General features: G+C 39.0%; 1 long non-coding RNA gene across 2 annotated transcripts; it reads right to left on the reverse strand.

Moving 5' to 3' along the window:
- Positions 1-436: 436 nt before the first annotated feature.
- Positions 437-3,995, reverse strand: LOC117877551. 2 transcript variants are annotated; one of them, XR_004645752.1, is made up of 4 exons: positions 3,776-3,995; positions 3,574-3,678; positions 1,826-1,950; positions 437-1,645 (listed from the first exon to the last, which is right to left on the reverse strand). It is a non-coding gene; the product is annotated as an uncharacterized LOC117877551 (long non-coding RNA). The 2 variants fall into 2 exon arrangements; XR_004645751.1 differs by having other exon boundaries at positions 3,574-3,995.
- Positions 3,996-14,272: the final 10,277 nt, after the last annotated feature.

Below are 14,272 nucleotides of genomic sequence, written 5' to 3' on the forward strand. Positions count from 1 at the left end.
ATGGGCCAGACTCACCAGCACGCTCTGACTGCTTTGCACTACTCTGGAAAAGCAAAGTGACCATAAATCTTGTTTATGAAGCCAGGTTTATGGCTACTTTTTTGCACTGATGCCAGACAGTCTGAATGTACTGATAAATCTGGCACAGTGGGTGAGATTTTCAAAAGTGACTATGTGATTTAAGAACATAAATCCCAGTCACCAGTTCTCCCTAATTATTCTCTGGTTCTCACAAAAATGAATGATAAATGCTGTCATATCCAAATGGGAGTATTGCATATTCATTTTACATGGAAGAGAATGACCTGATTGTGCCACATGTTTGAGTTAATATTATCATCCCTTTGCTGAGAGGTATCAGATGTCAGTGCCTTCCAGGTTGGTTTCCTGAAAGAGGAGAAATCAAGGACATAGAAACTGGGTATTTTCTCTGCGCATTTTGTTTATTTACATTTTATATACCAGTCCTTGAACAGTGGTCAAACAGCATACAGGCAAATCCCCTTTCTCAGAAATCTTAACTCACACACCAGCCCCCAGTTCCCAGAATATACTCTAGCCCAATAACTGACTCTTCCTAGGGAGATTAAGGCAGAAAGCAAATGATCTTGCTGTTTGCAACATCTTCCTTACACTTCCAAAGAACCCAGAGCACAAAACTTACAACAATACAATATTTCTTAAGTCTTTGCTGACTAGGGATGATTTTAAGAACACAGAAAAATGTTTTTTTCAGAATTGGAGCCTAACAGAAGAAAACATTCTTACATTCAAAATGATGGGCACAATATATCTGTCCCTCATAGACTCAGGTGCAACTTTTCACACTTCTACATCTGAGGGCAGAGTTCTGGTTTTCCTTGCACAAGACATCATGTTGACACCAGCCAAAAGGATAATGCATCATACTATTGTGTTACAGTAACATTTAAATCTTGCAAACCTGGCATCTTACTTATCAAAAAGGTACAGATTAGAACAACATATCAGAGGAAAAAGCCATTATAAAGCTACACAGAGATAAGCCACACACAGCAGCTGTGGGAGTGGGGAACTCTTGCTGGATTGTCAAAGAAAAAAGAAAAAAAAATCAATAGAAGGTCTAACAGCCACATATTCCCTGTATAGGAGAAATTATAGACTGAATGCAAGGATCTCCTTCAACCTTTACTCTGCAGGAAAGGTGTAATTTTCAGCCTCAGTATCATTCAAATATCACTGATCTCATTAGTCATCTTACTATTATAATTGATACTGCTATGCTATGTGCCTGCATTCCAGCTTTTAACTTAGCTGCTAGCGAACAGGGATTGGAATTAATGAGCTCGTCTAAAGTTGGCTTTTGCTTTGTGAAATTTCTTCAGAAATCTAAACACATTTTATAAATGGTGCAAAACATTTTTCCTCTGGAAGACTTCTTTCAATGTCAGTGCATTTTGCAAAAGGGCCTGAGGACAGAGGTCATTTCACAGGTTTCACAGTCATGTTCATAAAATAATTTGAAACTGCCCATTTTTAAGAAGTGAAAAAACTGAGTATTAGATTCCAAGTGCTTTAGTTTCCTCCCCTCATCTCTTTCCTCCATCTTCTCTCCGCATCTCACAATAAACTCAACGGCATACCTATTGATTAAATGAAGTCAACCCTAAGTCAAAGTATAAAAAAGAGAGAAAAATATCAAAGACATTTATTAAAAGGTACAAGAAAGATAAATGGAGTTGTTATAGCTGTTGTGGGAGCAAACATTGTAACTAGGGTTGCAAAAAAGTTTCCATAATAATGGCCTATTTTCAATTGCTTATATTTGTCTGAAACTTTCACATACAATTTGGAGGTGCTTTATGTCTTGATCCAAAACTCAATGAAGACAATAGGAGTCTTCCAGTTGAATCAGTAGGCTTTGAATCAGGCCCCAAGACCAGAGCTTCAGTCAAGCAGAAGTTAGCAGTTCTTCATGTCATCATAAATTATTCCCAGTTAAAAAAAAAAAAAAAAAAAAGACGGAGTTAAGAGCTAGCATATGCACAATAAATTAGGGTGTTTATGTGAACATGTCTATGTACATATTATCTTATAATTTGATGTGCTTTGATTTCCTACATGTTTCCATTTTCTCTCCCTCCCATTGCACTTTCTCCTGCATTACAAGACATCAGAGTTCTGTGTTTATCTTTAATTTTGGTATTGCCTGACTCTAAGTGCTTATCTTTGCAACTTTAACATTGTTTTAAACACAAGGGTTTTTATCATGTATTTCTGGGGGGAGGTGAGGGTATTTGCATTTAATATTTAAATGTAATACATTATTGCAGTGTGAAAATTCCTCATTAAGAATAATGCCTTTCAAAACCATAGTGCTACTGTTAAAATGAAATTGAAGTGGAATATTTGGATTTCAAAGATTAACAACAGGAACATAAACTGAGTTGCAAATAAAATCAAGTCAACCCAATACTTCTTGGCTTTCCAAGAAGAGCCATTCCAGATATAAATATATTCAACAGAGTGTTTGTTTTTATTGAAAAATATGACTCAAGAACTATTAATACACTTAACCCCAATGATCATTAAAATGAGCAATCACAAAATCCGAACTAAAAATATATAAATCTCAGCCTTCTGTGTGTTCATCAATAATGGAATGCATATAAATTTTACTGCCAGCTGATTAAATTTATGGCAGTGAAATAAGGATCAGGTGGGGATACACTAAAATGAATAAGCCAGGCCCTCAGTCCATGTCTCTGAATGCAGTGCCTCAGACTGCAACAGATGACATCTGTATAGTGTGGATTCCACAAGCTTTTGGTGGAGCCAGGATTATGGAAAAAAGGCTTTGGGCATCTTAAGCAACAGACACATCTGACCATGGCCTGGAGCGGAGCACTTTTGAAGGTGCCATTTGGCAGGAGCAGGGGAGCAGCAGCAAGAGGAGAAGCCAGTTGGACAGGGAGCACTAATATGTGACTAACTATCTAGCACAGTGGTTCTCAACTAGGGGGATGTGTATCCCTGGGGGTATGCAGAGGTCTTCCAGGAAGTACATCAACGCATCTAGATATTTGCCTAGTTTCACAACAAGCTATACAAAAAAGCACTAGGGAAAAGAATTCCCATTCCGACTGCCTACCCCCTAAAAGTAGGGCCAGCTCCCCCAAAACCTCTACAGTAGTGGTGGACCCTCTGAGTAACTGTTTCCCCTTTTGGGGACTACATGACAATGAAAGTAAGGGACACAAAGATATGGCAAGTGAATTTCTAAATGAGTCACGCTTTACTCACAGACAAAGCACAAGAGATATACAGATCTATGGAAACATAACAAAAACTTGCACGTAAAACCCTCCTTCCAGGGACCCACCACTCTTAGATCCCTTTAGGTTTTGGATCCTCCTGTCCTCATGCACAGCCTTGCCTTCTGCTCTCTTCTCTCTCTGTCTCTCAAAAAATCTGTGAGACAGCCTTCCTTTTAAAAGATTCCTGTCCCCGATCTGATGACTCTCCTCAGTGTCTGCAAGTCTCTCACCAGGTGATCCATTGCTTGGTTACATGTATACCCAGGAGAATACATACCTTTGGGCTGCAACTAGCACATTGTCCTAGGATGGTTCCCTTTGGTTAAAGATTCCTGATTGCTCATTTGTTAGCTCTCTGCCAGCACTTCCAGGAATCCCAGTTCTATTTAGAGATTAAAAGGCAACAGTGAAAGTACAGTACAGTTTTACAATCAAAATAGCATTCACAAAACAATTTGTAGTTTGATATAGATACATACTTATATACATTACTCCATTACATCTGTACCCCAATAGGAAAAAGAACAGAGCAGTGGGAACTTCCCGTGTACCTCAGGGATGTTCTTCCACCTCTTTTTGAGAAAGGTAAACACAGATGTAGTCAATGATTTAAACTTCATCCATTCATACAGTAAACATTCCCAATAATTACCACAAAACAGTTTTCATGACAACATAACAGTCCAGTGTCAAATTCATTTTACAAATTGCCTTCCTGTGGATCCCATGGGAGAGGTACACTTGGGAATATATCTCCCCCCTCCCAAATGCTCTTGTCACCCCAATATTCCTGATTAGTTGGGTGACCACAAGAGTCTTAGCACTATGCAGAGCAGGTTTAATCATGCAATGCCTTTGGAAGATGGGGGATGCACATATTTTTGTGGGGTTGAGTCCTGAAATCTTCCCCTGAGCCAAGTTTTGTTAGCCACTCCACCCTTACATAGGCCATTTACATTTTCACTGATATCATACAATTATAGACTTGGGGAAGAATTTCCCATCTCTCCTAGCTGCTGCTTTCTCTGCAGTCTTCCAAGAAGTTGCTTTATACTTATCTTGGGCTTTCCCCGCTCTCACTGGCAGGGATATTATGTTTGTTAATAGTCTTTACCAGCTTCAGGTTCCTTTCTACTGGTGGGGTTTCAATTCACAGCACCGTTCAGGTGTACCTCAGTTTCCCCTCTTCCAGACGGAGGTTTGGTCACAACCACACTCAGAACTGTCTCAGTTTCCCATTGACTCCATTGTTCTGTAAATGTCTTACAATTCAGCTGTTGTACACAGACTCATTTGCAATGAACTGAAAAAAATCAAGAGTGCAAAATCAAATCACCATCTGGGTTGCTCTAGCCTATATATAATACACTCTCTCTCTTTCTCTCTCTCTCACACACATTGCTAAATCACATTTTTCTCATAACTTCAGATTCCAGACAAATGAAATCCCCCAACAAAATAATCAAACCAAGCCAAATTGATCTCTTAAGTGGATCAATAGAAGCTTAACTGAAATGAATTGGGGAGCTTATCAGACTTGATGTAGTAAAACACTAATAAGATTACTTCCAATTCACACGTATAGAACTAAATTTTCAGCACAAATTGATCTGATTACCAAGGATGAATGGTCACCTTTAATAATGGATTAAGGCTGTAAAGCATCCCCTTTCTATACAAAGAGTATGTTTTCCTCTTTTATTCCTATAGATTGTATGCTTCTTAATGTTATATTCCTTCTGCTTTTTTTAATAATGGTATTGTAGAAATGTTTCAGCATGCTGTGATTCTGTAATTTGGTTAGTGAGGGATTTGTATATAAAAATATCCCATGGCATGATTCCCATCCCAATACATTTACTTCAGTAGGTTCAGAAAACAAACTAAGTGCCAGGTACTTCCCTGCTTTCCAATGAGTAGTACTTGACACTGGGCTACTAGCATAGCAAGGCATTATTTAATGAGCCAGTTCCCCAACTGCTGTAAATCAGCAGAGCGTCATTGACTTCATGACATAATGAACACAAAAAAATAATAATAAATATTTAAGTCCATAATTTCACCCATTTGCACAGAGATATAGTTTGGTAAATTGTATATAAAGTGACTGAGACGCCCTTTCTAGAGTTCTAACATTTGCAAACAGTTGATCGACATACAAACCTTCAAATGCAAGTCAGTGCAAGACTACACCTGATATTTCCAGGGATGAAGGTAATATTGTGTACTCTGGGGCTTGTGTACGCTGTAGCACATTGGATCTAAATCCTGTAACCTAGCATTTCTGGATTCTGTTATACCTTGACATTTCTCCAGAAAGATTAATTTCCCAGAGGTTTCCCAATGAGATTCCCTAATGAGGGAAAAGGTTCTTCCCCCACTTCCATTCCCCTGGGATGGAGACAAGAAGCTCCTTAGGCCCTCTCAGGGCTGGACTACATTTTCCACTATGTGCTTTGGTCATGCGGGTCCACAGTGGTTCAACCAGAGGCAAAACAACTGTGCATCAGGGGAGATATAATACAGACAGGGAGCTAAGCATACAGAGGAGAACTGGGACATGAGGCATCCATGGGGCACTATGGAAGCTCAAGCAGCCACAGATTTATAGAGAACTGACCTAAAACAAAACATTTCAATTTGGTTCAATACATCAAAATGTTTTGATTCAAGTCAACCTGACTCAACACAAAATATTTCATTTAGATTTTCACAATGGGAAATTAAATTTTTTTACCAACATTGAAATTTTCATGCAGAAAATGTTGATTTTGTGGAAGCTGCATTTGTCCTCAAAAAACAATTTGATGGAAAATTCCCAACCATTTCTTCTCAAAAATCAATTTTCCTTTCTATTGCTCAATTCTAAATCTGTAGCATTTTGTGATGAACCCTATCAATACACACTGTTTTTGCTGGAATGGAGTATAGGAGAAGAGGGATAATATTTCTAATACCAAAAAAAAAAAAAAAAAAAAGTCCCTCTGTGATGTTGCACTCTATATAATTTTATGAAAGTATGCTGATGAGTGTGAATATAATGTAACTAAAATATGCTTCATGCAAAAGGTCTCTTGTAAGTATCTTTACAAAGCTTATAATCTACTGAGTGTGGTCATTCTATTTGTATAAATGTATCACTCTTGTATCTGAAACTAGAAATATGAAATATAACTCTGAGGTCCAATTGTAGATATGCAGAGTGTGGGCCATTAATGGTGGTTTGGAATCTTAATGGCTCCCATTAACCAGGACAATTGACTGTAGATGGCTCTATTTTAATTGTAAATGTTCCTGTACACCTGTGTGCTGGCAAGTGGATAATGGAGTCTTACAGTGACATGTGATCATGTCACCTGAACTGGAATCCATCTTTAGCCTGGTGTTTTTTCATTTAGAAAGAGGGGTGGGAACCCAGAGAGGGACAAAGGATTCCCGCCTTATGCAAAAGATACATAAGTGGGTGGAACAGACCAAAGGGGGTGGCAATTATGAGAAATCCCCTAGCTACCACCTGAACAAGCTGGAACAAGGCTGTACCAGAGGAATGGATTGTACCCAGACTAGGAAGGCATCCAGTCTGTGAAAGAAACTTAGTGAAACATCTCTGAGGGTGAGATTTTATCTGTATTCAGTTTTATTACTGTATTAGGCTTATTTTACTTGGTAATTCACTTTGTTCTGTCTGTTACTACTTGGACCCACTTAAATCCTACTTTCTGTATTTAATAAAATCACATTTTACTTATTAATTAACCCAGAGTATGTATTAATACTGGGGGAGGGGGCAAACAGCTGTGCATCTCTCTCTATTGGTGTTATAGAAGGTGAACAATTTATGAATTTACCCTGTATAAGCTCTTTATATAGGATAAAACAGATTTATTTGGGGTTTGGACCCCATGAGGAGTTGAGCATCTGAGTGTTAAAAACAGGAACACTTCTTAAGCTGCTTTCAGTTAAGTCTGCAGCTTTAGGGCAGGTGGTTCAGACCCTGGGTCTGTGCTGGAGCAGACTGGCATGTCTGGCTCAACAAGATAGGGTGCTGGAGTCCCAAGCTGGCAGGGAAAGCAGGGGCAGAAGTAGTCTTGGCACATCAGTTGGCAGCCCCAAGGGGGTTTCTGTGATCCAACCCATCACATTATACATTAGAAAGAATATCAAAAGGCACACAAAGAAATTTTCTTTAAAGGTTACATTTCAACTGCCCAGTTGATTATATGAATTCCAGTATAATGTTTTAGTTGTATAAAACATTTAGATGGTATAAAAGTTATATAAATTAGAGGATTGCCGAGCATGACTTGTAGTAGCAAGGTGAGCAAGTATTAAAGCTTATAAATGGAGGACACAATGTCACAAACATTTTTGTGAAAAATTTGTCTTCTTTTTTTCCCCCTAAAAATTTCGATGAACATTTTCATTCAGCCCAAGAGTATAGCAGGAAAGAGATGTATGATATTGAACTCATAACTGAACATTTCCTGACTTTCTATTATTTAGAACACCTTAAACAAAAACATTTTATTAATATCCTTTTAAATTGTAGTCCATTTTTCAATCTTAACTCTGTCTGCATACATTTTTAATATGTGATTATAATATTGCCTGTTCCAGACAGATTCTACTTTGTGTGCCTAAATTGGAGAGGTCAGAATATCATCTCCCTCCTGAAGTCAATCTGAGGGAGAGACTCTCGGGCAGGAAAGGCTACAGGAACCATGACCAAAGCTGGTGGATCTATGAGAGACCAGATTATTGTACATGGAGGCCCTGTGACTCTACACCAGCTCTGCCCTGTTGGGGCTTCCCCGTTTCTCTGACAGTACAACTCCATCCCATTTCTCCTGGTTGCAGCTATCCCCAGGGCCCTAGCAGTCTGGCTCAAAAGAAAAGATAATACAGCCCAGAGTTGGAAATAATGAAAACAAGAAAGAAAGAGAAGGGGATTTGAAAAAGCTTTTGCCATTTTTTCAAGGTTGGGCCTCCTGCCCCCACCAAATTTGAAATATTTCAACCTATTCATCTGAAGCTATGGTATCTTATCCAGGGAGTTGCAGTAGTATATGTATCTCCCCAGGCTCCGCCCCCAGCCCATTCACACCTCCCCCGCCAAGAGAAATCCCCACCTCTTCACCTCCTCCTCCCCCGTACATCTTGAAGTGTCCTCTGCCAATCAGGGCCTAAGTGTGAAAAATTGCCTCAAACCAAATACTGTCTCAATCAGGTATGTTATTGCAAGAAGTCCATTTTAAAAGTTATCTGTAACTAAGTCAAGACAAATGCAAGTTGTACAGACCAGCATTGGGCTTTCTTTGGTTAAATATACCCAATGAAAAATGTTTAAAACTAGACACTATTTTAAGGAAACAGAGAGCACTGCTACACCTATGGCAGATTCTGTAGTCATGATACAAAGCATATAAAAATATAGCAAGCTTTGAGCAAACAGCTTCCACTTCAAATGAAATCAGGAACCACCCACCCAGATGTCTCCTTTATGCTTAGACATCCATCAAAAGAGTTATATTTTGCCCTACTGAGATGCAAATCTTAGTAAATAGCAAGTTAATGCCAGATCATTAACATGCTATCTATTTTTGTAGTAGTTTACAATGTGTTTCCAAGGTAGTGTACATTGTACTTTGGCTTGTCTATGACATGTCCCACATTTCCTCAAGTCACAATAACTTCCTTAAAGCTGATGCACATAGCTGGTGTGTTACTTCTCGGTTTTCAGATCTACGGTGGCATCCAAAGAAAAGGAAAAATACCTTATTTTCTTTGCTTTCTTTTTTAAACATATACTGGGGAGGGGGGGGACCTAAGCATGTTAACAGACCTGGTATAGCTTCATCTCTTTTCTGTTCCCCCAACTGGCAGTCATACAACATCGAGAGAAAATGCTAAAGTGAATTATTAGAATCTTTCAGTCATAAGAAAACATGATACCATACACCATTAAATGGTTTATACCTAGAAATGAAAAAAAAAGGTTAACTATTTAAACATCAATATTATGGGATTTTTCTTTATACTGACAAATTCTAATTCATTGCATATAACTTCTCTAGATTTCCTGAACAGGACAGGTTTTCTGTTATAAGCTGTTATTGCACAATGCCTATTAGAAACTACAAATAATTTTGACACCAGTACATTCTGCAGTGAATTGCTATGCTTTTTGCCATAGAAGCCAAAGGATTATATTGTACAGAGACATTCAGATCCAAAGAGATAACAGGGTGGGAAACTTTTAATATTAATGTTAGAGGGCTTTCCCTTCACCCTCTCCCCTGGGTCTTGTCACGCAAACAGAAAACAGAAGACCAGAAGTCCGAGGTGCTGGCAATGCAATGTTTATTGTTAGTTTCCAGGAAGCACGTCCATGACTGTGACGCTGCAGAGCCTTGTTTCCCAGTGTCCCATTCTCCCCCACTCCTTAGAAGGCATAATTATACCTGAAATGCATGCCCTCGGTCCCACCCCTTACAATTTATGGTCATGTTCTGTTTTGGGGGTTGTGAGTCTGGGGTCTTTGTCCCACCTCTTTTGTATCCCATGGGAGGGGTAAGGAATGTGGTTGTGCTACGGTCAAGGACAGGCATTTCTTTGGCCTTTTAGTGTTTTATATCTTCCCCTCTAATCCTCCTTGCCCCTCCCAACTGGTTGCTTGACCTTGCCATGAGATAGGAGTTGAGGCAGTCTTAAAGTGTGTGCTTGTAAGTATACTTCCACCATGCCCAGTAATACTTTAACTGTTCTTATCGGTTCCCATTATACTAACAAACACATCTGGCTAGGCAGAAGCAACATACACAGTGTCTTTGTCCTTTGTTTACACATATTAGTTAGGATCCCTTTGTTCACACATATTAGTAAGAATATAAGTGTATCAAGAATCAAACAGGCAAACAAAACCTAAAATTCTATCTCAGGCGGAAGTACAGGCCTGAATCCTACATTGTCACTAGCATGCCTAACAATTAACATACAATACATTCAACAATATTAAAAGTTCTGATTTTAACAAAGCATAATATCAAGCCCTTTCAAATTGTTAATATAAAACATTATTTGAAGAATAATAGTTTGTGAAGGAAAATTTGTATGGGGTTTAAAATCAAGCTAGAAGACACAGAAGTTGGCCTTCTCAATGAATTTTTTTCCAAAGAAGATGTTCTTCCACTATACAGCAATACCTAAGAAAAACCTGTAGACAATAGGAAAGGAGGATACTTACTAAGCAAATTGGAATGTTACTGAGAATCTCTGACAGAAAGACAACTGGAAACCACAGACAGGATTCTAAACATTACCAATTGATAACATGGAGATAATAAAGGCCAGACAAAATTGAAGAGAGATAAAATTTCCTGGACCATATCAGCTGAATGGGAATTGTTACTTGGAAAACCCATTAGATGTGGCACATTATAATATATGGCAAAACCAGCTAAAACAGAGTTACAGTAATCAATTCCTGAAACAACAGAAACAAACATTAAAAAAGCAGGAGTATTATGGTAGTGATCAGACCTAAGTTTTATGAATGAAGAGAAAGGAGTTTCTAGTTAATGTAAAATTCATAATCATGCCTATACCTCAGACAACTGAGATAGCTCAGTGGGGGGGGAGGGATAGCTCAGTGGTTTGAGCATTGGCCTGCTAAACCCAGCATTGTGCGTTTAATCTTTGAGGGAGCCATTTAGGGATCTGAGGCAAAAATCTGTCTGGGGATTAGTCCTGCCTTAAGCAGGAGGTTGGACTAGATGACCTCCTGAGGTCCCTTCCAACCCTGATATTCTATGAACCTTTGGTCTACTGAACATTACCAAGGCATAAATTGTACCCAGTACACTAGTTAGTAAAAGACTAGTCTCATTTTTTTCAGTTTCAAACAGAAATACTTCCCACAGATTAAACTTAGAATGACAGAATGTATAGTCAAAACTTTCAAAAGTGCTGTTAGCAGACTCAGCTTTCGGGTGTGCACTTTGAGACCTTAAACTTCATTTTGAAAAATGAGAATCTAATGCTCCACTTAAAGTCAACAGGCCTGCTGATATGTAGCTCCTCTGACAATCAGGGCCAAAATATCTCAAACTGAACACCCAAAAACAGAAGCAACCAAATTCAGTGGCCATTTTTGAAAATTTATCTTTGTTACTTTATAGTAAAAATTTAAAACTGAGATGTCATGACAAGAGCTGGATGACTAATGCAAAAACTTTGTGAATTCACTTTCTATGACCATTTGAGCAAACCAATTGCTCATATGTTTACAAAAAGTGAATTATACTAATCAATTCATGGAATAGAAACTATATCATGTGATTTATTTGACCAATCACAAGCACCACCTTTCATATTTAGAATGTTTATCAAATTTAAAAATTCAAAAAGATATTAAATAAATTTAAATAACAGCTAAATTCCAGGCAGCAAAAATCTGTTCACAGATATATTATTAGCAGAAAAAAGAGATAATTCTATCAAATAATTTATTCTGAGTAATTTGCTTCCATAGTTATGATGAAACATGGCAAGGAATGAATTAATACCATACACACTAGTACTAGACAGTGTTGCCCAAGAGTCCTTCAAAGAGTGTAGTTTCATCTGCATTCACACTGAAAGCTTCGTATCCTTCAAATGGAAGATCATTAGCTGTAATTTGTACTTTGTTAGAGATCCTTGATGACTGGAACCAAGATTACCTCCTCATGGCAACTGAGGTAGCCATGAATTTAGAAGCTGTGTCAGCAGCATCAAGGACTACCTGGAGAGATGTGTGGACCACAATTTAACCTTCAGCAATCAAGGATTTAGACTCTTCTCTAAATCTTGAAGAGGCTTGTCTGCAAACTTGGATATGGAGTCCCAATTAAAATAATCATAATTTTGCCAACAGGGCCTGGTAATTGGTGATTCTTATTTGAGGACTTGATGTAGAATAATTTTTTCCTTCCAAATAAATCTGGTTTCTGGGGCTCCTTGTCTCAAGGTGTTGCTTTCTGTTGGCTTTGTCTAGCTTTATTTTTAGCCACTGAGACAAGCATTGATCCAGACATGGGGTGAATGTAAAATTGCTTGAAGCTCTGGGGTATCATTTGGTAGTAACAGTCCGCTTTTTTTTTATGTTGGTCCCAAAGAAGCAAGTGTCTGCCAAAGCAACTTACCTAGATCTTCATACCCCTTGTTGATAGGCATTGCAAGATGTTTAGGAACAGATGTGTGAAAGATATTCAGGCGCTTGTGTGATTTTATTCCTGGACCACCTCCATTTGGATCTCCAGTGTCAGCCATTCTTCATAGCAGTGCTGGGACATTTTGTAGTCAGCAGGGGTTGAGGTGATGCTGCAGGTCTCATAGCCTCATCAAGAGATAAGATGGGTGCTGGGATTCGGTCTTCCTCTGCCTGTGATTCCTCATCAGAACCACGACTGGTCTGGTCAGCTAGTAGTGGAGCCAATTGGGCTAGCTGCAATATCCTTTTGTAAGGTTGAGGAGAAGAGGGGGTGGATACCAGGGAGTACTATCCCTTTTCAAGCTCCTGTGTCTAGGGTAATAGGGATAAGCCCTCAACTGCTTCTCTAGGGTGTACTGGCCTGAATATCTAGACCCCAGAAAACAAACTAGTGATACCTTCCCTACTTCATTATTATTGTCATCTGTGTTAGATAGATTACAGGCGGAGTGTGCCTACCTTTGCTACAATCACACCTTCTCCTGCAATGTAGACAGACCGTGAGAGGCAGTTGTGGTCACCCTGACTTTGTGTCCTCAGCTGGAAGCATAAAGGACACTCAGGGCCCCCAACAGAATCCGAAAGAATCCAAACTTGAGTGCACTGGATGCATGTGCATCAAGAGCAGGATTTTCAAAAGTGTTCGACATTGGCCTACCTTGACTTTTGTTTGAATCCAACAGTAAGGCTCCCACTGAGAGTTGAATTAAGCCAAGACTGTGCACTTTAGAAATTGCCATCACCTAATGAAAGCAAAGGTCTGATCCTGTACTTTCTGAAGTCAGTTGATTGACTTCAGTGGGTGCAGGATTGCTGTTACTTTACAAATCACACCTCCAGTTTCACTCAGTTTGTCAGGATTGAACCATCCACTCTGATTTCACTGCTGTGGCAACAGACTGCTGCTGCCCCAGCACAGACACTCAAGCAGCCTCCCAGCAGTGAAGATGTTAATATCAGAGCCTTCACCCCAAGTTATGGCAGCATAGTTCTCTAGCTGCATTTCATACACTATTTCCCTGTAGACAGTAGCCTACAGTTCACAATTAGTGTACAGAATGCTGATACTTGTACGTTTCCTCCACCTGTAACTCTCCCCGTCCCTCCACACACACATCCAATTTTGCTGGAGAACAAGGTTTTATAGCAGCCTGGAGGATTGTGTTTTATTTTTAAATGTTTACAGCAGAACTTTGTAAACATGCATGTGATTTGGAAGAAAAGGAATTTAATACAAAACCCATATTTCAGTTGCCCTCCTAACACTGCCACTTACCCTACAGAAATTGTTTTATTGCTTCTGATTATTTGTAAATGAAATAAGTAGTCATGAAAGAGCCCAGACTGATCACCTTAGAGACAGACGGCCTGATTTAGGCCCAGAACACAGTTAGCACAAGCTGTGGCAGGGTAAACCCGCCAATGTGCCACAATATTTTTCTGGAAAGATTAGCTTTAGTTGTAATTTGGTAAGGACTCTGGCTCTGATCTAGCAAAACATTTACACATCTTAAATTAAGCACATGAGAATTCCCACTGACTTCAATAGGATTACTCACAGGCTTAAAGCTAAGCATATGCTGGATTGGGTCATCTATAGCCAGCCAGTCTCTGCTGCAACTACCATATGGATGCCACTTAGTGCCAATTGTGAAGGTAGTATAATGACTTTCAGTTGCTGCCAACATAGTCTGGATTCAAATCAATGATCTAGAGTCAAAAAGCT

Source organism: Trachemys scripta, chromosome 5, assembly GCF_013100865.1.
Source record: "Trachemys scripta elegans isolate TJP31775 chromosome 5, CAS_Tse_1.0, whole genome shotgun sequence".
NCBI classification, from domain to species: Eukaryota; Metazoa; Chordata; order Testudines; family Emydidae; genus Trachemys; species Trachemys scripta.